Source organism: Trachemys scripta, chromosome 7, assembly GCF_013100865.1.
Source record: "Trachemys scripta elegans isolate TJP31775 chromosome 7, CAS_Tse_1.0, whole genome shotgun sequence".
Classification (NCBI taxonomy): Eukaryota; Metazoa; Chordata; order Testudines; family Emydidae; genus Trachemys; species Trachemys scripta.
In genome coordinates this window covers 110,359,633-110,383,755 of record NC_048304.1, presented here as the reverse complement: position 1 = coordinate 110,383,755, position 24,123 = coordinate 110,359,633, and the positions used below count along the sequence as shown (strand labels likewise).

The window sequence follows — 24,123 nt, the reverse complement described above, 5'->3', positions numbered from 1 at the left end:
GGGCTGCTGGGCCGGGGACCCGGGGGCCGGGGGTGCTCGGCCGGGGGCCCAGGGGCCGGCAGTTCTGGGCGGGCCGGGGGTGGTCGGCCAGGGCCGGCACCCCAGGGCCGGAGCCGACCCAGGCTGGAGCCGCTGGGGGGCCAGCCTGGGCCGCGTCTCCTCCCCCCACACCGCCCCTTACCTGCTTCAGGCTTCCCGCGAATCAAATTTTCGCGGGAAGCAGGGGAGGGGGCGGAGACTTTGGGGAAGGGGCGGAGTTGGGGCGGGGGCGTGGGCGGGGCTGGGGGCAGGGCCGGGGCCCCATGGAGTGTCCTCCTTTTGGAGGCACAAAATATGGTAACCCTAATATAGTAGGCCTGACTTACGTAGAGGTATCTGATATAGTTCCACGTGGCACTCTCAAAGGGAAACTAGAGAAATACAGATTTGATGCAAAGTTGAATACTATAAATGCAACACACAACGAGAAAATAGCAGTTGTGTTGAGTTGCAAGGTATCCAGTAGGATCCTCCTGTGCTTCTTTTGGGTTCAGTACTACTCAACGATGTAATCAGGCACTTGGAGGATGGAGTGGAGAACAAACTAATCACAGCTGAGGCCTACATCAAATGGAGAGGGATTACAAAATACATTGGAAGATAGGGTTAAAATACAGCATGATCAGGATGAATTGGAAAACAGGTCTGAGCTCAATTAAATCGGATCAGTTGTCTGGTCCCAAAAGGTACTGAATTTCCACAGCTGGCGCTGAAGTGAATGGGAATTGCATGTGCTCAGCACTCATAAAGATATGTAAATGAAGGAAGGAATAATTTGAATATAGAAATATAGATGTGGTAATAATAATTTAGGTGGTGATACCAAGGGGAGGATTTGGAGATTATAGTGGGTGAAAAACTGAGCATGTCAACAGTGTGACATTAACCAAAACAAGATAAATACTATACTAGGTCCTATTAATAAGAGTTTTGTATAAAATACACCAGGTGATTATTTCACTCTAAAGCCAATTCCTGCCAATCTCACTCCTGGGACTAATTCCCTTGACTAAAGAGAGCTATTGACCCCAGTATTCTCAGTTAGTTAGGCCTTAAGTCTCCCCTCTGTCTTTTCTTCTCTGGACTCATTACCTGCAGTTCTCGTGATCTTTCTTTGTAGCATATATGAGAAGTGGATACATAGAGTCTGGGGAAAACAACACAGAGGGGAGATTAATTGACAAATACCAAGTTAAGGTGCAGATTACATCCTCCAACAGGAAAAAAAACTATAAAAGGAGGTTGTGCAGGAAGGAAAACTTTGAGAGGTTGCCCAATCCCACCCTGATGGAAAAAAATCAAAGGATTGTGATCCGCAAACTCCAACCTTCCCCAAAGTTCCTTGTGGAGCTCAGAGATTCGTCAGAAGCACAGGGCCATCTGCACAGATGTCTTCTGCATCTGTATTGGTGATGGGAGCTCTGCCTGCCTTGGCAATATTGGAGCCTGGCCTCTAGCATGGCATCCTTGCCCCTGAGTGCCTTTGGAGTTCCACAGTGCAACGGGGCACTACAGAAAAGCAAATTGTTCCGAAGTGTATCAGCTGTGCAGCAGTCCTCCATTAACCAGTGAAATCAATATTATGTAGTGGGCATGTTTGGGTACTTGACACATTTAACAACTCAGTTCCACCTTGCCTTACCTGGAACATATGGCAGCAGCTAGGTTATGAATCATTACCTTAACTTTTATGGGAGCCTTATTGATTTTAAATAAAAACAATATAACAATTTCAATAGCCATTTAATATATGCACATTTGGTCTAATTGGACTGTTTATTTGAAGCAAACTAGCAAGTTTATGCTAGTCAAGCACCACCTATTTCGTACTGTAAAAGGAAATCAAAACAAAAGTTTAATAGCAGTTTGCATATTTAAATGTTTTGCTGGTCACTGACTCTGAGGCCAGCTCTCTTCTACCTTTAAGGTGTAATTAGGAACAGTGAAATATTAAACTGGCTTTTAAAAGTTTCCTACGCAGTAATTTGTGCTCATTAAAGCTTATGCTTTGAGCTCTAATAAGGTCTAAAATGTAGATCTGCTTATTTCCAGTTCAGTTAACTAGGTGCACAAACAATATATACTGATGACTGAATGTAAAATCCGTACTGGGGAGCATCTCACTATGCCCATTGTTGTTTTCTGTTTACCCTTTTCAAACAGATTTTACTTGGCAGTTTAATGTGTGCCAGAAAGCAGGGTTTGATTAAGTTCATAATTACTGCAGCTATATAAAACTCCTCCATAGAAATAACACATCTTGCCGGTTTCAACATAATAATGTAGAAAATTGCACATCAAGCTTCATCACAGGGTATGAGTCATAGATTCGTAGATGCCAAGGCCAGAAGGGACCATTGGGATCATCTCTAGTCTGACCTCCTTTGTAATACAGGCCATAGAACTTCCCCAAAATCATTCCTAGAGCAGAGCTTTTAGAAAAACAACCGATCTTCATTTAAAAATTGGCAGTGATGGAGAATCCACTGTGACCCTTGGTAAATTATTCCCTTGGTTAATTACTCGCACCATTAAAAATGTATGCCTTATTTCCAGTCTGAATTTGTCTAGTTTCAACTTCCAGCCCTTGGATGGTGTTGTACCTTTCTCTGCTAGACTGAAGAGCCCATTATTAAATATTTGTTCCCCCTGTAGGGACTACAGACTGTGATCGTCACCCCTTAACATTCTCTTTGTTAAGGTAAATAGATTGAGCTCCTTAGTCTGTCACTATAAGGCATGTAATGGTCACCTGCTTTTGAAAAGATCAAAGGGCAGATGGATCTGCGATGTTTGGATATTAATAGTCCTGTTGGTCATTGTTGGTCTTATTGGGTTGATGGATGAAATGATGGGCAACATACTTTTTTTCTACTAATCTAACCTTAAATGAAACATTTTTATTTATTTTAACAGGAACAGATTTAAGGGTCTAAATAAAAAAATGCTGCACTACATGTTTCTTCAGAGTCCCCCTGTTATGATATTTGCTACTGTACCATGGACTGATTGTGGTTGAAAAGAAGTCTTCAGAAATGTATAATCAGTAACGTGTTGCTCAAGACACAGATTTTGTTTTGGAATAGTCCTATTAGACTAACGTGATAGAAAACACTGCTTTCTCTAAGTACCAGTCCTCTGAAAGGCTTAATGTTGTGGGTGGTGGACATGCAGGTTTCTACACTTTGGCACCTGTCAAATCTAATCCATGATTCAGGCCTTTTCAATTTCCATGGCACGTGGCTTGGAGAATCTGTCACCTTGCTAAATGCCCTACACTTACTTCCATTTGCACAGGCTCACACACACCTTCCAGTCTTGGGGCCATTGTGTTATGTGGAATGTGGCCAGTAGAAATGATGTTTGATAGCAGTATGTCTTAGAACAGTGTTTCCCAAACTTGGGACGCTGCTTGTGTAGGGAAAGCCCCTGGCGGGCCGGGCTGGTTTGTTTACCTGCCGCGTCCGGAGGTTTGGCCGATCGCAGCTCTCACTGGCCGTGGTTCGATGCTCCAGGCCAATGGGAACTGCTGGAAGCAGCGGCCAGTACGTCCCTCGGCCCGCGCTGCTTCCAGCAGCTCCCATTGGCCTAGATCAGTGAACTGCGGCAAGTGGGAGCCGTGATCAGCCGAACCTGCGGATGCGGCAGATAAACAAACCAGCTCAGCCTACCAGGGGCTTTCCCTACACAAGTTTGGGAAACACTGTCTTAGAAGGAAACTGGGAGTCAAGAGTCTTGACTTAGTCGCTGACTTTTCATTTGACCTTGAGCATGTCACACAGAGCCAGATTGTGCCCCCTTATTCTCATTGTTAAGCAGTTACTTGCAGGAGTATTCCATTGATTTAAACATTTAAAATAGCAAGTTTAAATTACAAGTGCTGCTATGGTAAAAGGTAAAAGCTAAATTTATTCGTTATAAGTTTCCACCTGAATGTTACATAATGTAACATCATAAAATATAAAGTATTAATTTTATCAGATGCCCTGTCACTGATAACTTGCACCAGCTCCTGTATAATATACCTATCTATATATTTTGCTGATACCATTGTATCGGTTATGACAGATACAAATGAAAAAGTCTCTTTGCTAATAAATACTTACTTCATAGGGTTTTTGTGATGCTTAATTAATACTCTAATACACTTTCAGATCCTAGGATGAAAGGTATTAAATAGATGATATAACAGACTCCACTGAACTTGCTTAGAGAGTCTTTTCCATTACGTGTCCTTTCTGTTCAGATCTCTGTAGACAGGTTATATGAGGAAGAATATGTTGTCTGGGTACCAAAATCCAAGATCAACAAACTTCTTTGCCTTCTGCGCTGCTTAAACTCAAAGACTAATTTTGGAAGGAAGCAGCCTGAATATAGTAGAATTCTTGTTACAAAAGCAGGCCTCCAACTGTTATCAATAGAATATAAACAGCTTGGCTAGTCACTGCTAGTTTATAGATAGAGCAGTTTGGGAAGAACATGATGTGAGTAAAAACAGACATCCAGAAGGCATGTCTTCACTAGTTCCCACATGCCAATGTGGTCCCGTCTGAAATACTGGAGCATATAGGAAATAAATTAAGACCTCTGGGCCTGTTTCATCACCGCATTACTCCAGTTTATGTCAGTGCAACTCCGTTGATTTCAATGGAGTCCTACCAGCAAAACTTCAGTAATACTGTGGTGAATTTGGCCTGTGGTCTTTATCTTCTTAAGGCATGACATTATTATCTCTAACATGTTGACAGCACACCATGTAAGGAATTGTAAAAGCACTTACTGGGGTCAATGACATTCTCCCAAATTCCAGTAAATTGCCTTAAAATAAACGGATGTCATAACTCTGACATTTGGAAGGGAGAAGAAAGGACCTGTGGGGCAGGAGTTGAATAGGAGAAAGTAGAGGGAAGATGGGGGAGAGAGGAGGAGGGTAGAACACACAGAAGTTAATATTAGAGCAGGGAAGGCAGACTAGACCAGAAGAAAGAGGCATTTTTGGAGAAGACAGGCATTTAGTAAACAAGTAAGCCCTCTTAAAAAGCTGGGGAAAATGGAGAAACATTTAGTCTTAGGAAAAATACTGTGGAGGAAAAAATAAAGAGATGACACAGGAGAATAAAAGAGAAGTGATGGGTATGAAAAGGAAAGGGGAAAGAGGAAGAAGCCAAGCAATAAATGCTTTTTAATTGTATTTTATTGAAAGTTTCTGTTTTAACAGTGTCCTGACCGCTCCTAGAAAGAAAGAAATAGGAAAGGGAAGAAAATGTTCCTGGCAGAGGAGAAGGTGAAAACACTCCCGACACCTCATTTCCTTTAGTTGAGAATCTGGTGTCCAGGGGACAGGGAGGCTGTCATTACTTTGTGAGCAAGTTTAAATGAGAGCATCATGGTGCGAAGAAGAGAGGCAAGTCAACAGTACAGGGAGAGGAGATGGGGCCTTCAGTAGATAATGTTCTTTTCTGTGGAGCACACCCTGGACTAGGGAAAGCTCACTTGCCTTACTTGCTTTTATGTATAACAGATGTTGCTCAAAATACTATACCACCTTTGCCAGCTGTAGGCCAGGTGAACCGTTCATACTTCCTAGGCATATAAATTGAGGTCTCTGCAGTTTGCTGTGTGTGGGTCTTCCAAAGGAGACCTTAACATTGAGCTTGTGTCTGCTTTACTTGGAAATTACAGTCTGCATGGCGCTCCTTGTTAGGAATAGGGTGTTAAACCTAGTGTTCTGGCCAAATTCCATCTTGGGTGTTTACATTCTGCCCACCTAAATATCCCTGTTGGATACTTAAGTAAAACAAACAACCAAACTTTTGAAGATCACCCATTGCTAATAATGAATCACTCCTCACATTCCCCCATCTCTGCTTTCTGTGGGGTCTCTTCGCCACTCAGGAACATGCATTTGTGATTAATGTTAATAAGAACTAGACATACACTTACATTGAAATAACACCCCCCCCCCATGTTTTCTCCTTTTTCTCCAGGACCTTGGATTCATTTGTTTACCTTTTAGCATATCTACTTTTCTTAGGTTTTTCTATAGCTGCTAACACCAGGGTCAGAGCACCGTAAGACACAGTAGCTATTGTACATTATTTAGAGCTGGTCCATAACCCGGGTCTGAAGGGAAAAATACATCTTTTACATCAGGGTTGTTCTCTGAATATGTATTTATTTAAAAGGCTCATTTGTTGTTTGTTTTTACTTAATCACCAGGACGTGATTTTAGGTGTCTCTTCCATTACCCAAGTAAATCATGATGATAGTTTCTCTTGGTAAATTAATCGTAGTTGTTGAACCTCAGAAGGTTTGGAAGGTGGTTGAAACAGGCATCCAAAGGGAGGGACATTTATTCACATTTTCCAAATCTTTAAGTCCCTTGGAGCAGGGACTGCATTTTTGTTTTGTGTTTGTACAGTGCCTAGCACAATGGGGTCCTGCTCCATGACTGGGGCTGGACAGTCCACAATACAAATAACGAATAATAATAATAATTAATAATAGCATGCCCTGCCTCCCTCTCAATGCTTTGCTGCTCTATGGGGGATTGGTCAGGTAGATCATAACCCCTTCAGTAGGTCTCCGGGGAATAATCTTGCTTCTGCGCTCTCTGTTGGGAGATGGCTGGCTTTTGCCAACTCTGCAGTTCCTCTGCAAGGAGACCCAGTAACCTCTTATTGTTGGGCCTACTTGTCTCTCTGATTTAAATTCTAAAAAGCGTATGTGAATGTCCCCAGAGAAATCTCACTGACTCCCATTATGTAGAGGTTAAAGGGTGCCAAACCTCTAAGGAGCCTCTTTGCAGACACGTTTTTCCTTTGCAGCCCAGAGTGCCAAAAAGAACAAACCTAATTTAATCAATATTGTAAAAAAGAAATGATCTTCCTTCTAAATGCCCAGAACTATATAAGAAGGTGTAGGAATAACAGCTACAATCAGACAGGCACGACCTCATGACCCAATGGTTGGTGGCCAGATGCTGGGATTCATCATAAAAGAAACCTTGAAAGCTGGTATGAGGGTAGGAAGAAATTGTAGATTTATTCAGCGCATGTCCAAGTGTCCATGAATGTCATTTTATAGGTCAGGTTTATTTTTAACAGACATAATTAACTCAAGAAGCTGGTTCCACTTATTTTTAGATAGCACTCTGGTCAATTAAATGAGGAAAACCTTATTACTTCCTCATAGTTGGATCCTAATGAAAAGAACAAGAATAATGGTCTTTCAGGGGCAAAAGTGAAATGAGTGATATGTTTTTAGACATAGTACTGAGTCTCAGAGATGCACATTCTTACTGAACATATTGGAAGTTAGAGTTCATGCCTGTGGAACTTGTTCCTCTATGTATTCCGCAAGCTACACAACAGAAGTATTGTATTGGCACTTACATAACAGGTACCACCATTTCCCATGTATTTAGTCACTAAACAAGATGCAATGAGATGTTTGAGACTGGATTTACAGCACAGATAGAACAGGTAGTCAAGTGGAGAAGCAAAATGTCTGTTTTATTGTGGACTGTTTATTGTGCATCTAATTCTGCACCTCCTACTCATGTGGAGTAGCACCTCACTTTGCAAGTGGTCCAACTAAAATGACAACATCAGACCCTGGAATTATGGCCTGCCTCTTCCAGATTGGGTTACTACCATGAAGCCAACAGCATTTACTTCAAAGAGAGAGGAAACTAATAACTAGCCCATTAGAAGTACTGCTAAAAATTACTGAAAATAATGTTGATATAAACCATAATGTTGCAATTTTCAGCTCCATTATCGTGCCGGAGATAGAAACAGATGTTCTATCCCCATTACGCAGAGGTCATTCCCAGATATGTAGGGGGAGCAATGCCCTTTTTGCTATCGCTGCTGGGGCTGCAAGATATTGGACCTTCAGTATATCACTAGTCTGGAACTGAATATTGTCAGCCCAGCACCTCAGGCTAATCTTATTTACAGGGGTGATTACACATTTGTGTGGGAAAATATTCTTAGGGATGATTTGTTTTTGTTTTTAAATGGCAGCTGTTTGTGGCCCTAATTCAGCCAAGCACGTGCTTAACTTTAGACAATTACTTAAGTACTGCTCATGTCAATGGGGGTTAAGTGCTTTTCTGATTCAGTGACTAAAAGCCTTTCTAAATTTGGAATATTAGAAACATAGCAATCCGGGCAGAGTGCAAATGAGAGATCAAAATGCAAGATACAAAGGGCAAGTTGCAGTTTTTCGTGTGGCTATCACCATCACACACCTGGAGCGTATGTAGAAGATCACACCTAATGCAAAAATCCTACTTTCATGCAACACTAAACAGTGAATGCACCAATTAAGACTCCCGCAGCCTTGTAAATATAGCAACCTTTGCACATCTTTTAGATTTGTTTTAAATAGATTTAGCAGAATGAGTATTATATGCAGCTACACATTTAAGAAGAATTGGAATATGTACAAGGGGGAGAATTAGCATTGCTCTAGGATCTGTAATTTTTGCATTTCCAACTTTAGCATTTTGACTGTGCAACTTTAAATGTTTTAGGAGCATTATTTTTAACATATTTAATTTCTTTGATGGGAAGTAGGGTGAGGGTATATGTGGGGGGGAGCAAGGGACAGGAGGGGAAAACTGCCTCCAGTTCCATAGCTAATAGTCACCAGGTGGGCAGGGTTGATATTTGAATTGATGTCACAATGCCTAGAGCTATGGATGCACTTTTTGGTTTTAGAAATCTAAATAGATAATCTGCAGATTGTCCCAATTTACCAACACACTGAGGCCATAATCCTGCCTCCTCTTGTCCCCACTCCAAGCACATAGGGCTTGACCGACAGCGAAAAGGGTAGGGTGACCAGATAGAAAGTGTGAAAAAGCAGGACAGGGGTTGGGGGGGTAATAGGTGCCCATATAAGAAAAAAGCCCCAAATATCGGGACTGTCCCTATAAAATCGGGACATCTGGTCACTCTAGAAAAGGGTATCGTTCTGCTGTGTTTGGGGCAGGATGTGGAGAGTATAAATAGGGGGTTCTGCTCTCCAGAGACTGTGCTGCAAAGGTCCTTTTTCCACAATAGCTCAGAGGAAGACGGGGCAGGGAAGTGTGGAGAAGAGGGGATAAGCGAATGAAGAGTGACAACATGGATCCACTGAGCAAAATCATTGTGTAGGAAGATGACCAGGGCAAGGAGCAACTTTGCTGACACTTCCCATGCTGGGGAATGATTCTGTCACCCTACCTCACAACCGGTGCAAAGAAGCCTGCTTGCTGTTTAATGAGGTGAAATTCATTCCTGTGTCAACACACCATCTATTGTAAGGAACTATGCGATGCACAGGCCTTGTGTTGGACATTCTGCAGGTAGTAAAACGTTCTTGGTCAGCATGTGCTACTTCCTGTATTCCCTCCTCTCCTCTCTCTCTCTCCACAAATGAGAAGAGTGTTAAGCAAGATGGGGAGAGGAATACCACGGAGATTGCAAAACATGCTGGGGGGGAATGTACTTTTCCATGCATTTGCTTGCTTGCTGGACGGTACATTCCTCTTGATCCTATGACAGTATTATATGCCAGGTTGTGCTCGTAGCCAGGCAGCTACCCAAAGCAACAAATCCAGATGCCAGTGAAACTTTCCATTGACTGAAGTGGGGTCAAGGATAGCAATAACTCACAATTCAGTCTCTTTTGAGGCCACAATGCAAGGCTTTGTACAATATTTTAAACCGGAAGTGACTCAAAAAAAAATCTGTCAAAATATTATCTATAACTTTTACTACACATCTATACCAGTGACTTTTCATGACTTAGAAAGAAAATCCATTAGTTCCGTACTGACATCTTATACTTTACCCTTGTTGGCAAATTTCAGCAGTGGTCAATGGTTCAACCCCAAATGGCTTTTCTTAAGTCAGGGTCCAGGATCAGATTTTTATAACATATATTGAGTCCGTACCAAAGTAATATTGAGAGAAAAGAAAATCTTAATATGGAATATCCGTAGTGTAGGGATTCAATAAATTTCTTAGATAGAAGAGTGTGAAATAATTTTCAGCATTAATAAATGAGGATTAAAAATTATTATAAACCCATAATATTAAGAATATTTTAGAACATTCTAGTTGTTCTCTCTTCTGAGCTCCTCACTAAATCCTGCCCACCCCATGTCTAATTTTTATGGTATGGTCACTGGGGCAGACACTGTCTTTACCTGCCATTTTAGTGCCCGATTCTGCCTCCATTACGCACCTTCAGCGGCACCTTATTTTGCAAGCAGCCAGTGAAACCTTACAGAATACAGGTCTGTCGCATCTTACGCGCATTTAACATGCGTGATTTCAGCTTTACGCGGTTGGCAAAAACAAAAAAAAAACAAAAATAAAGAGAAAAATAACAATTTTAATACTGTACCTGTAGTGCAGGCAATTCCGCCTGCCATGGAACTCAATGTAATTTTGACTATACACGGTTTTCGCTTTACGCGCGGACCGCGGAACGTAACCCCAGCATAAGATGAGACAGACCTGTAATGTGCTACTCAGCGTAAGGAGGGCTGGGCAGAATTGGGCCCTTCACAGATAATACATAATAGCTTGTTATTCCAAAAGCCCAAATCTCTGCAGAATGGTTGTTATGGGTGGGGCTGGTAGCACTGAGTATTATTAAGGTTGTTCAACCCTTCCCATTATAAAATCCTGTTTTCAGTTGTCCCAATGGGGCAGTGAGGGGGCAGCCGGGATGGTCTCTGGGATCTCAGTTCAGGTGCTCAGACCTGGATCTTGCACAGCCTGCAGCAGCCCTGAGCTGCAATTGCAGGGAAAGTCCTGCTCAGCCCCGGGCTGGAGCACGTTCTCAGTGCTGATGGAGTCTTCGTAGATTTTAGAAGCAAAATTCTCTGAACTCTCACTGAGCATGTACTAAATTGTGATTTTTCTAACTTAACCAAATATGGAGAGATTTCTACTGCAAATGCCACGCCCTGCCAAATTTCAGGTCCCTGGGGGGTGCTAGCATGGGGGTGCTAACGCTTTTGAAAGAAAAGGTCACCAGCATACTTTAACATGGGCAAAATAATGTACTTTCTTCTAGCCTCATTCTTGTAACAGTTGCACTGTTTTGGCTGAAATTTTTCCAAAATATCCAGCCTGAGGCAGACACTTGACGGGCCAAGACAGTATGGAGGAGGAAACTGCCTGCTTCAGATGTGGTCGAATTCAAACGTGTGCCTGATTTCTAATGTGGTCATTAATTGTGTGTTCCTCATTTTCTGTGTGCCTCACTTGGGACGCTGGGGTCTTCAGTAGCAGAAGTGCTGAGGACTCACAGCTGCAAATGAAGTCAATGGGAGCTGTGCTTTGAACATACAACATGCTAAGTAGAGTGAAAAATCAGATCCTAGGCATCAGAAATTGGGCAACCAAAATTACTGGATACTTTTGAGCTTAATCTCTCTGTGCCTCAGTTCCCCATCTGTAAAATGGGTAGATACCCCATCACCTCACCGGGATTTTGTGAGATGGAGCTCATTAACATTTGTGCAACACTCGGATACAATTAGGGTGACCAGAAAGCAAGTGTGAAAAATCGGGATGGGGGTGGGGGCTAATAGGAGCCGATATAAGAAAAAGACCCAAAAATCGGGACTGTCCCTATAGAATTGGGACCTCTGGTCACCCTAGATACAATCGTGATGAGCCCATTTAAAAGACCATCAGGAAAGTTATAAATTCTGTCTTCAGAGCAGGGTTTGAACAGTGTGCTGTAAATAAGGCCCAGGGCTGCCCATTGAACAACAAGGAGAAAACAAAATATTGAATAGCTGCTCATTTAGTGAGCACCATTCATCCTGTGCAATGAATGAGGCAGGGGTCGTATGGAAAAAATAGTATGAGATCATGCAATTAAAAACCACGTTCTAATGCATAAGCACAAGGGGGCCAAATCAAGTTTCAACAGGAGCCTTAATGTAGGCGTTTCCTAATTTTGGAGTTCTTGACTTGCAACTTTCATAATGTTATTTTAACGTAAATATTTGGTGTGTAATTGCAACTAAAATAACTGAGTAATCTAGGGAAGTGACATAAATGTAGGGCAATAGCTGAATTCTTTCTTGCTTAAACTGTTACCAAGAAAATCATGGCTGTTCCCTACCCTTCGCTGAGCAGTTTTGTAATATTTGTTGTTTGTTTTCATGTTGCAGTGGCAGTTTGCATTTTTCCTGCAGGCGGAGTGAATTCTGAAATCCAATGGCTTTATCCAGGAGCTACTTTATTTGATGTGGCATGTAAGCAGCAGGGATTTCCTTGTCCCTAGTTGGAGAGCTGCATACCTTGCCTCTTCCATGCAAGTGGGATGAAATTAATCAATGTGGGTTTCTCTGGCAAGCAATGGAATTTTCAACCGCTGCACGGTCAGGGGCCCAAAGATTCCCCAAAAGGCAAATAAAGGGAAGGGGAGAAAATGCCTGAATGAACAGGTCATGCCAGCACATGAACGTTAAACTTGAGAGTGTCTGAAAAGTTAGGTGCAGAGTGCAAATAAGCATGCATACCCAATACTTCCATGGCAGGTATCCCATACTTTCACTGACCTTGGCAGCATTACGAGGATAATATTTTTGCAAGGATGAACTGCTCTTGAACAATGTCTCTAATGTTTCAGTGTCGGCACAAATATGCTTTCCTTTCAGATCAGGCATGCGGTTCTTCTTTTTCCACCTCCATTTTTTTCTTCCCCTTGCACAAACATATTTAATGTGGCCAGTGAAAAGGAAATCCTAGTTTTCATTCAAGTTCAGGGACTTGCTTGATGGCTAAAAAGATAGCACAAATCGGTTCCTGGATTCTTGCTCCTAAATGGATCTTGGAGTGATGTTCATGTTCCATTCTATTCTGTTCTATTTGGATTGTTCCACCTCCCTGCTGTGGAATCTGCAGTCTGATTTCATGCAGCCTCTTAACTGATTAAGAGGAGACTGCTTGTTCTAAATCTCTAGCATAATTTTTTAACCCTCCCGCCCCCACCCAGCCCAACCCATACTGGTCTGGAAACCCATAGTAAACCATGCCAGCAACAACTGTTTATAAACAGCATGGTTATATCTGTGGTAGGACTGGATAGTAAGATTTTTTTGTTCTGTGTTTTTTAAAGGCATTCAACAAATTCTAGCTATCTAGAGTTTCTCAATGATGCCTATCACTGTAGTATCCAAGCCTCTATGAAACACTGCATGTCCTTTCCTCCCCCAGTTATCTTCATTGTGCACTGTTCACAAACCAGAGGTAGGCTTAGCAGAATTCAATTTCTTTTTTGTAATTTTGATCGATAATATCAATGTTTATTTTCAAACATTTTTAAATTTTTATCTATTTACATTTTCAAAGTTGTGCAAAATTAGGAATGTTAAGCTTTTGTTGTTTTTTAGACTTTTATCGATCTAAAATTTTCATAATTGTGGGAAATTCTGGGGAGTCAGACAGTTATTTAATGGCAGTAGACATTGAGGTTCAGAAAGTTACAGCTTTGTAAATTGTTAAAACACAAATTGTCAATATATACAAAGTAAATCTCTTTAAATCGGCAAATCATACCTGTTTTTACTGTTTCAGTCACTAGGCTCATTTATAAGAAGCCTAATTCAAAAGTCTAAATTACTAGATTTTGACTCTAAGAAGTTCTCAAGAAGCATTTTTCTTACTGTGCCTATCTGTAAATTTTGACTATCATTGATGGGGGTATGTTGTTGTAGGTTTGTGTGTGTGTACGATTTCCTTCAGCTTGAGCTCCCTAATTCCATAAATTCGTGCAATGGCCTCTTATCACCAGTAAGGAAATCAGGATAATGAAGTACAGTGTAAACACACTAGCCGCCCCCCCCCCACCCCCCCCCCCCCCCAAAAAAAAAAAAAAAAACAAACCAAAAAAACAACCTATAATCTAGAATCTGTGCTGAGTTGCTGGCACAAAGGTGGCATAACTGATCATTGGAGGGTGGCCCTCCCCAGCCATAGAGCAGGCCTGGTGTCTCCTACCTCACTCTACTCCCTACTACTTGTATAAGTGCTGTGCTGGCAGCAAAGGGGGCATGCCCATGACTCTGTTACGCCCATGTCTCTGTTATATCCGACTGATCCTTGACTGCCAGCAGACATTGTAATTTAGAGTAGACTTCTGGCTGCTCTATCATATGCGTGGGGGTAGCCTGGCACACAGCATCCCTGTTTTCATGAGCAGTGCTGTGCACTCCACAGCCTCACATTTTCAAAGAAATGTATGGAATTTAGCCACCCAACTCCTCATTAAAGTCAAACCTTATGTGTATGTGAAAATGTAGCTATACTATAATAGTGAGATAACCCCACATCTCTCCTTGCTCAGTGAAACTCAACAGTTTACATGAACAATGTAAACGTATATGTGGGCACACTACACTTCAGGGAACATCAAATATTCTGAAACTGTTGAGATGGTTTGCAAATAGCCATGCCCCTTTGTGCAGTGATCCTGTTACCGTTGCCAAGCTATGTGGAGTCAGGCTGGGTCAGCACTTGGATGGCAAGCCTTCCAGGGATGTTCAGGGGCTGCAGGAGGTGTAAGGTTGGTGATTCACTAGGTGGTACTTCCCTTAGAATCAGTAGTACCAGATGGGGCATTCAGGTGTTGTCTTTCAAATGAGAAGCAAATCAAAGCTCCTGACCGCTTGTGGTGAGTTAAACATGTCATAGCACAATTTACAGAGGTGGGGGAGTTAGTTAAGCCCGGAGTTCTTGTCAGTTTCCTGGGGGGTTAATTATAGTCTGTCTACTGAAATTCCCTGGGTTGTTTTGCTCATTGCTGTACGCCACTGCGTAGCATTCATGTGTGCTGCTAAACAGTGACTGCTTTTCAGTGATCCCTGTAAAAGCTGTAGCATAAGAATGCACAGCATGTGAGATGTTTGGGGATGAGAGGCTCTATATAAGTGTAAGAGATTCATATTACAATATGAAACTAAACCAGGGAATGGAAGGAACGAATGAAAGGAGATAAAATGAAGAATAAGAATGTTAAGATCAGCTTAGAGAATGTATAGATGATCGCTGGGAGGGAAACCATTGTCCGTTTCCTGAGACAAATCAGCTTTCATGAACGCATGAAAGAGGTTCCTCGTGAAAATTTTTAGCTCTCTTTAATATTGTTCAAGGTTTTTACGTATTTGGACACCAGCCACTGAGCCCTCTCAATCCATCACGCTGTTCAGTGAAGAGAGGAGCTTGGTACTGCATACGTCTGTTAAAAAGGAAATCAACATACTTTCCGTTAAACAGTCCCCGTTAGCACAAGTTCCTCTTAGTTTCTTCTGAGTTTCCAAATGACTTTTAAATAGCTTTTCCACTGTTAATACCAATTTTACCCAGCATACCAGCGCCTTCACACCCACTCAGCTGGGGTTATCGCTCAGCAGGAAGTTGAAGCAGAGAGAGAACATAAATTAAGCTTATGTCAGTGTTCCGATTACAGTGAGAGACTTTGTTTTTCAAAAGCTGATATGTTAGCCATAAAATTAGTATTGGTGTTAACTTGTTAAGATAGATATCTGTTAGAGTGAAAATTATATCCATTTCTTCAGAACTGCTGAAAGGGATTGATTTTTGTTTAAAAATATTATACAATGTGTTACTGGTTGTTTGATTAATATAATTATTGGATTTGTTTTTCGATAGTTTTTAGTTTACTTAAAAAAAAAGATGGGGAGACAAATGTTTAAAAAAATAATTTGCCATCTTAAGACTGTGGGGTTTCATTAGTTTATTTGGGGATTTTGATTGTGTATTTCAAAACCAGCAAGCAAGAAATCTAGCAACCAGGGCACAACTAACAGAATCTACTATTTTGTTAAAAGAATCATTAATAAAATGGCTAAGATGTTTAAAACTTGAAGTGGCTCCTGGATATTATGCACAGTAACTATTTTGCATAAGGAATTTTATTATATGCACAGTAGAAACTTATATTCCTTATATATATGCATTGGCATATTACTTTGCCCATTGTACCATTGTATAGATCTGATGAAGGTTTAGTCTAGACTGATTCAGAAGGCAGAGAGTGGTTTTACAGAATTCTTTTTAGTGTTAAGAAAATGATTCACAAGATGTCTCCTTTAGTTTCCTGGAACTGGGATGTTTATTTTGTGCTGTGTACAACAGCAACAGTTCTGTAGAATTCATAACCTTAAACATTCAAATTACAACTTTTACTAAAATATTCTTTCAGCACATATTTCTCAGGATATAACCAGGACGACAACTATATAAAAGTACTAGATAGAAAATAAGTTGGGTATTTTAGTCAGTATCTCTATAACCAGACATAAAAGCCCCAAAGTAAAAGACAAACTCACTAGCTGCTTTAACTACTACAAAATAGAGACAACCAAACCTTCATTCCTTACTCCAAGGGACACCTCTAGAGTCTGAGGTGACCTTTCGTATTTCTTTGGGGGGAATTTTTCAATCCATCTGTCTTCATGGCTCATACATTGTTGGGCGTTGTTTAAGAAGACAAAAATTGTTTTCCTAGCCAAACTTAAGTGTGTATATCCGATATGGTTATCTGGTAACTAATTGTTTCACAAAGGCTATAAAACATTAACCATGTTTGTGTCAACCAAGCTGGGGGGAGGTATTCTATGCCAACGTGATTGGTGTCATGGCCTGCTATGGGGATACATGAAGGAAATGCAAATGTCAGTTGGCCATTCAGTAGCGTCCCAACCAATCACATAGGACCCATTCTTTAAGTTTTACTGAGAACTCTCCCCAAAAGGCATGGATTCAGTGACATATGTTTATAAAGGGTGTGATTTACAGGAAGAGTAGCCACTTCTTTACTAGTCGCTTGGATTTTTGAGCTAACAAAGATGTGCAAAAATATACCAGCTCTTCTCAAGTTCATTAACTCCATTAAATGGCCTAAATTCTCATTTGTAACCAAATGTATTCCTAAAAGTATAGGATTTGTTTAAGAATCGCATAGATAACCATTAGATGAATGGTTAAAAAAAAGCCAAATAAACACTGCTTACTCAGAATAAGGTTTCTAACCATCAGAGGGGTGAAGTTTTGTAACAGCCTTCCGAGGGAAACAGTGGGGGCAAAAGACCTCTCTGGCTTTAAGATTAAGCTTGATAGGTTTATGGAGGGGATGGTTTGATGAGATAAAGTGATCTTAGTCATTAGGTCAATAACGTGCCATCGCCTAATTAGCAACAATGGTCAATGATGGGATATTAAAAGTTACTACAGAGAACTTTTTCCAAAGGGTCTGGATAGAGAATCTTGTCCGCATGCTCGGGGTTCAGCTGATCGCCATATTTGGGGTCGGGAAGGAATTTTCCTCCAGGGTAGATTGGCAGAGGCCCTGGAGGTTTTTCGCCTTCCTCCGCAGCATGGGGCAGGGGTTGCTTGCTGGAGGATTCTCAGCGATTTGAAGTCTTTAAATTATGATTTGGGGACTTCAACAGCTGAGTCAAGGGAGAGAATTCTTCCAGGAGTGGGTGGGTCAGCTTTTGTGGCCCTCATCATGTGGGAGGTCAGACTTAGATGATCATAATGGTCCCTTCTGACCTTACAGTCTATGAGTCTATGAGTCTATGAATATGGATACCCAATTACAGGTCACCTCCCATACATTCTCGTCACAGTTAATGCAGAGCTGGGAGAGGTACAGAGTGTTTTATTCATGTAAAGCTGTGGTTCTCAACCAGGGTTATGCAGAGGTCTTCCAGGGGGTACATCAACTCATCTAGATATTTGCCTAGTTTTACAACAGGCTACATAAAAATCACTAGAGAAGTCAGTACAAACTAAAATTTCATACAGACAATGATTTGTTTACACTGCTCCATATACTATACACTGAAATGTAAGTAAATATTTATATTCCAATTGATTTGTTTTATAATTATATGGTAAAAATGAGAAAGCAAGCCATTTTTCAGTAATAGTATGCTGTGACACTTTTGTATTTTTATGGCTGATTTTGTAAGCAAGTCGTTTTTAAGTGAGGTGAAATTTGGGGATACACAACACAAATCAGACTCCTGAAAGAGGTATAGTGTCTGGAAAGGTTGGGTGCCACTGATTTAAAATGTGCTTGCCAGAGATGGACAAACTGGGCTTGATCCAAAGCCCTTTGAAATCAATGGAAGTCTTTCTATGGTCTTCCATGGGCTTGGCATCAGGCTCATTTTTGTAACTAACAATTTATTCAGCTGGTAAACCCCCCTTTCCTGTTCACAAATAGTTGGCAAGCAGTTTTTTTTAATTCATGATTCAAAATGGTTTGAATATTTCATATGAACAAATTTTCGCATTCTTTTATCTGCAACAATTACTTTGACTATACAGTATCTGTAATTCATTATTTGAGGTATGTGATTGGTCACCTAAGTCACATGGTAATATTTATGGTCATCCAATCAGGGAAAAGAAGTTTTATAGAGCAGAGGAGGGCTGGAATAACTCAGAGGGATTTCTAGCACTGCCATTGACAGATGTCCTTGTCTGTCCATGTCCATAGCCAATATAGACGGACGGGCTTCATTAAGTTGAAAGATACATGCTACCACACAAGTGCTGTATCCCAGGGGCTACACGCCCCTGCCACACCACTTGACTGTAGTCCTGACACAGGGCTGGATTACCAGATGCCTTCCTGCCAATGAAGTGCTACCACACGCTCAACCCCACTGATGTTTCTAGTGGTGGTGGTGGCTGTACAGCTCCCACAACACGTCATTTGCTTCACTGCTGCTGCACATTACACAAAAGTGGGGAGGTGTTAGTCATCCCTCGTGCTGTTCATCCAGAGCCTTTCTCCAAAATCAACAAAGAGATTTTAAGATGGCCACATAAACATTTCTGCTGCAAATGCTCGTGCAAACATATTCATGCAGCTGTTTGTGGGATTCCACTTTCCACAGACATTTCCCTGGGGAAAACTTCACCACGTCTGTTCACAGGAAACAAATAAAAGGGACCCCATGTACCATTGGAGCGAATTAAATTGTGGGAATTTCCTGAGGTATTCTCCTAACCACTTTATTTATTTATTTTTATTCAGTATCAGCATAGATCTAATGTTTGGAAAATTTCATCTTTAGTGTAGTGCTTCTCTGATGCATGGAGTCTACCCGTGTTGTCTATAGGCTGACCAGACAGCAACTGTAAAAAAATGGGACAGGGGTGGGGGGTAATAGGAGCCTATATAAGAAAAAGTCCCCAAAACCGGGACTGTCCCTATAAAAGCAGGACATCTGGTCACCCTAGTTGTCTAACACTGTGAAAGCTGGGGAAGGGGGGGAGGAAAGGAAGGTATACAAAGCATTGTCTGAATCTGAATAAATAAGATGATTAAACATCAGAAGATTATTTGTGTTTGTTTTAAAAGAGACAGTTGACAAGCAAAGAAAATGAAATTGGCGGGACTTAAAACCAGTTTGAAGTAATTCCATTGTCACAAATAATCTTGATTATATTTGTATTTTTAATTAATTAGTGTAGTCTGCATCAAAGCAACACCCACCCCAATGGGGTTGGTTGTAAATCTGTCAGAGTTATAAAATCCCACATAAAAGGGGGGAAATAACTCGGGTGTAAAAATGTGCTCCAGGCTGGAATGTACTATACATTGTCTGGACGTTTTAAAGTTATACAACTTGTAGAAAAAAATAAGAGTGCTTGAGTAGCAAACTGAAAATGATGGCAGTTTAAAATAAAAAATGTTGCAAGCCTCTCAACTGAAGCGTGGTCTAATCAATTTTAGTATTTACCATAAATAAAAATAATAAATGGTGAAGTATCGAATTTTAGAAAATGTGTGCTTTTGTTACTGGTAAAGTAACTCCTTCACAAACCTTAGTTTTAGGGTTGGTATTATGCACCTATGCCGTACAGAGATTGTGCTAATATATGCACTCATTAAGACAGGAACCATAGCCCAGATCCTCAAAAGCATTTGGGTACCTAACTCCCTTAGGAAATCAAAGGAAACTAGCACTTTTGAGCATCTTGGTCCATGTCTTTGTTTTTAATCTCCGTAAAGTGCATGCAAAATAATGGTGCAGTAGAAATAAGCTTGTCAGAATTCAATTTTTTTATAATTGTAATGAAGAATATCAGATGTTTATTTTTCAGCATTTTTTAATTTTTATTGATTTTAAATTTTCACAGTTGTGCAAAATGATGGGTTTTAAGAGAGATTTTTTTCTAATTTTATCAATTTAAATGGTCACAGTTGCAGGAAATTTTGGGTGTGTGTGCGGGGGGTCAGACAATAATTATTGAATAGCAGTAGACATTGAGATTCAAAATGATAACGGTTTATAGCCTTTAAAACACAAACTGTCAACATCACATGTCAAAATATACAAAATAAATACCTTCAAGCAGAATTTTTTCTTATTTTTCCTATTTTTGCCAATTTTGATTATTATCGATGGAAATGGTTTGTCGTCAGTTTGTGTGTGTATGATGAAATCAACATTTACCAATAAAACCGTAATCCTTCCAAGCCTATGTGTAGATGTTTAATATAAAAAGAGAATCTGTTGTGATCTGTTGGGCTCAATGTCTACTGCATGGATTTGGATTACAAGTAATTAGCTAGGAATTTTAAGACTATCTAGTACAGGGGTCGGCAACCTTTCAGAAGTGGTGTGCCGAGTCTTCATTTATTCACTCTAATTTAAGGTTTCACGTGCCAGTAATACATTTTAATGTTTTTAGAAAGTCTCTTTCTATAAGTCTATAGCTAAACTATTGTTGTATGTAAAGTAAATAAGGTTAGTAAAATGTTTAAGAAGATTCATATAAAATTAAAATGCAGAGCCCCCTGGACCGGTGGCAAGGACCCGGGCAGTGTGAGTGCTACTGAAAATCAGTTCACGTGCTGCCTTTGGCACGCATGCCATAGGTTGCCTCCCCGATCTAGTAGCACTTTGTGCTGTATAGAAGCGTGAGTTCTGAGGATTCAATTCTTCAAAGAATAAACATGTTTTCCTCCTTGTGCTGCACCTGTTGTTATTGTTCAGGCCTTATTATACTGGACCTTAAATCCCCGGCACTAGCCACTCTGAGTGATGCGCATCTCAACTCAGGGACATTCACTCATACACCGAAGTATTCCTTAGAACTGGGTGAGCTGGGGCTGAATTTCTTCCTCTTCCTAGATAATCACCACTGTCTATGTTGGTTTCAGGCTAGCCAAAAGCAGTGTGCTTATAGGAGGATTTTCTCTGAGACACTAGCAATTGAAACAATATTAAATCAATCACTCCTGAAGAAGTTGACTGATACATAGATAATCTAATCTAATCTATCACAGTTATGTGGTCCTATTACCATAGTATCAGCTCACAACCCTTAACATACACCTCTACCTCGATATAACGCTGTCCTCGGGAGCCAAAAAATCTTAACGCGTTATAGGTTAAACCGTGTTATATTGAACTTGCTTTGCTCCACCGGAATGCGCAGCCCCGCCCCCCCAGAGCACTGCTTTACCACGTTATATCCGAATTCGTGTTATATCGGGGTAGCGATGTATTTATCCTCACAACATGCCTGTGAGGCAGGGAAGTGCTATTATCCCCATTTTGCAGATGGAAATATTGTGCGCCACTGAGCAGTGTGTGCAGCATTATCTGTAGTGGTGAATGGAGTCTGTCTATATTCAACAATTATAATGTGACTAGCATCATACTTTCTGGGGATCTCCTGGGTGAACTGAGTTATAACTTTTTCTTCCTCTTGTGTTCGCTCTTAAAAATGTCTAGATTAGGGTGACCAAATAGCAAGTATGAAAAATCTGGACAGTTTTTTGTTTTTTTTTCGAGGGGGAGGGAAAGTAAAGTTGCATATATAAGACAAAGCCGCTATTATTGGGACGTCTGGTCACCCTTGTTTAGATCTTATATTCTGATTCGCTTGGTTAATTTTTAGGCCACGATTTTCAAAAGTGACTAGTGATTTTGAATGCCCAGCTTGAGACATCTTAAAGGGGCCTGCTTTTCAGAGGGCGAGTTCTCAGCACTGTCTGAACCCACAGACTGCCACATTCACCTGATGGTAAAACAGGTAAGACCTATGTTGCACACCCACCAACTTGCCTGCAGTATTCCTCCTAAGTCACCAAGCAAATGACTCTCCTCCCACTGTAAATACTTTTCCAGCCGGTGGAGCTGGGGCAACAATGTCCGTGCCTCCCCATTAAGAATGAAATACTCTGAGCCATGGAACTGTATTTTGGGTTTTTCACAGATAACAATGCTGAACTCTTGTATGGTGCTTTTCTTATTGCAGATAGGAAATACGTGGGTCCCCGGAAAGCCTTAGGCAGCTCTTGTTGGCTCTCAGATCTATGGTGATAAAGAACAGAAGAGAAGAGAATAATTGGGGGAGCTCTGGTGTAAATGAGGCTGAAGTTGGCCCTTTAATTTTGAACACAAGGATGGTCTTTTGTAGTGAAACACATTTCTTATAGGAGATGAAAACCCATATTTGATAGAATGTAATAGCTGGCGTCTCAACTTTGCACCTTATTTTAAAATATAACAGCAACACAGACACTGTTAATAATGCAATCAAAGCATTTTAGGCCCTTTTAAATCATGCACAAAGAAGCCTTTGATAGGAAGCAACTTTCATCACCCTCAAAGACTGGATGGATTAGTATGCTCTGTTTATTATGTTTATATGTAGGTAGTTATAATTTCACATTCGACTGGAGAAGGGCAAGAATAAATTATAGCAGGTAAGCCCTAGTGTTAGACTTACTGGTTTTAAAAGGAAAAACATATTCCTTTTAAAAGTCTCTCTAAATGGGGTTATTCAGTGTTGTAAAAGGTACTTTCCATTATGATGCTGATGGTACACATAACAATTATGTTACATTTTAAAGCACTGGTGTTTTTGTTTGGATAAGCAAATAGTATATTCCTTTAATATTTAATTTATTTCCTGCTTTTGTCATTTTTTGTGCTTTTGAGAGATTCCATTTTGTAAGCAAAGATGGAAAAAAATGGAGGTGATTTTTGTTTTGCAAAACCTATTCGGAGTTTAGGTTTGCAAAACCAATACGAAGGGCAGTTAGGATCTATTTTATCTGAACCATCCTAACTTTGAGTAGGGAACAGAGATGTTGGCTGAATGGTTCTGGTTTTGCCCCATCTCTAGAAAAAAGTTCAACACATGCCTATGCTGGTTCAGAAGCTGCATATTGTTCTGACATGTTTCAACACCTTGGGAAAAATTTGCACATTTGGTGTGATCTAGGGTGACCAGATGTCCCGATTTTATAGGAACAGTCCCGATTTTTGGGTCTTTTGCTTATATAGGCTCCTATTACCCCTCACCCCCATCCTGATTTTTCACATTTGCTTTCTGGTCACCCTAGTTTGATCTTGCAATTTACACTAGACCTGAAAACATCAGAATAGTTTTGTCAGCCTAATGTCATTATCCCGCTCCAAATTTTTAGTCCTTCCCTAAAAAATAATAAAATCTATGTTGCAAAGATTAAAAAAAAAATCCCCCCATCTGTCTCCAAAGATGTTTAGGCCCCCTTTAGAGCTGGTAGAAAATGTAATTATGTTGCATGAGATTTGGGGTGGGAGGAGGAATACATTTTCTTTTACCCAAAATCAAAGCCCACTTATTTTTATCAGTTTTCAAAAAACATTGTTGGTAATTTTTTTCAGTGTTTGGAAACAGTTTTACCTCCCTTCCCTCCCCCCGCCCACCCCCAAAGTTTTACCAAGAGTAAAACAATGTTAATGGAAACCATTTTATTTATTTATTTACAAAAAGGTTGACCAAAATGAAATTTTGGAAATGGGACTATTCACATGCTTAAATTTAGGAATATACTGTTAAGTACTTTGCTGAATTGGGGCCTTAATCAAAAGACCTATTTTATAGAAACATCTCCCAGGGAACTAGCTTAGCCTTTTGATAGTGAACAGTAGTGACCTCTGCTTTTCAAGACATAATTCGCTCAATGAAAATGCTGTTGGCTAATTCCAAATGTTCGAGTGGTGTTTAAAATGTG

General features: G+C 40.5%; 1 protein-coding gene across 2 annotated transcripts in view; it reads left to right on the top strand.

Moving 5' to 3' along the window:
- GRK5 (G protein-coupled receptor kinase 5) overlaps positions 1–24,123 on the top strand; it is a 234,569-nt gene that overhangs the window by 123,681 nt on the left and 86,765 nt on the right. Inside the window, exon 1 of one of the 2 annotated variants that reach the window (XM_034775049.1) lies at positions 22,134–22,151. The exons of the other annotated variant lie outside the window; for it this stretch is intronic. The gene's annotated coding sequence lies outside the window, so the exon portion shown is untranslated. Of the gene's footprint in view, positions 1–22,133; positions 22,152–24,123 lie in introns of those variants that run through there. 2 annotated transcript variants of the gene reach the window in all.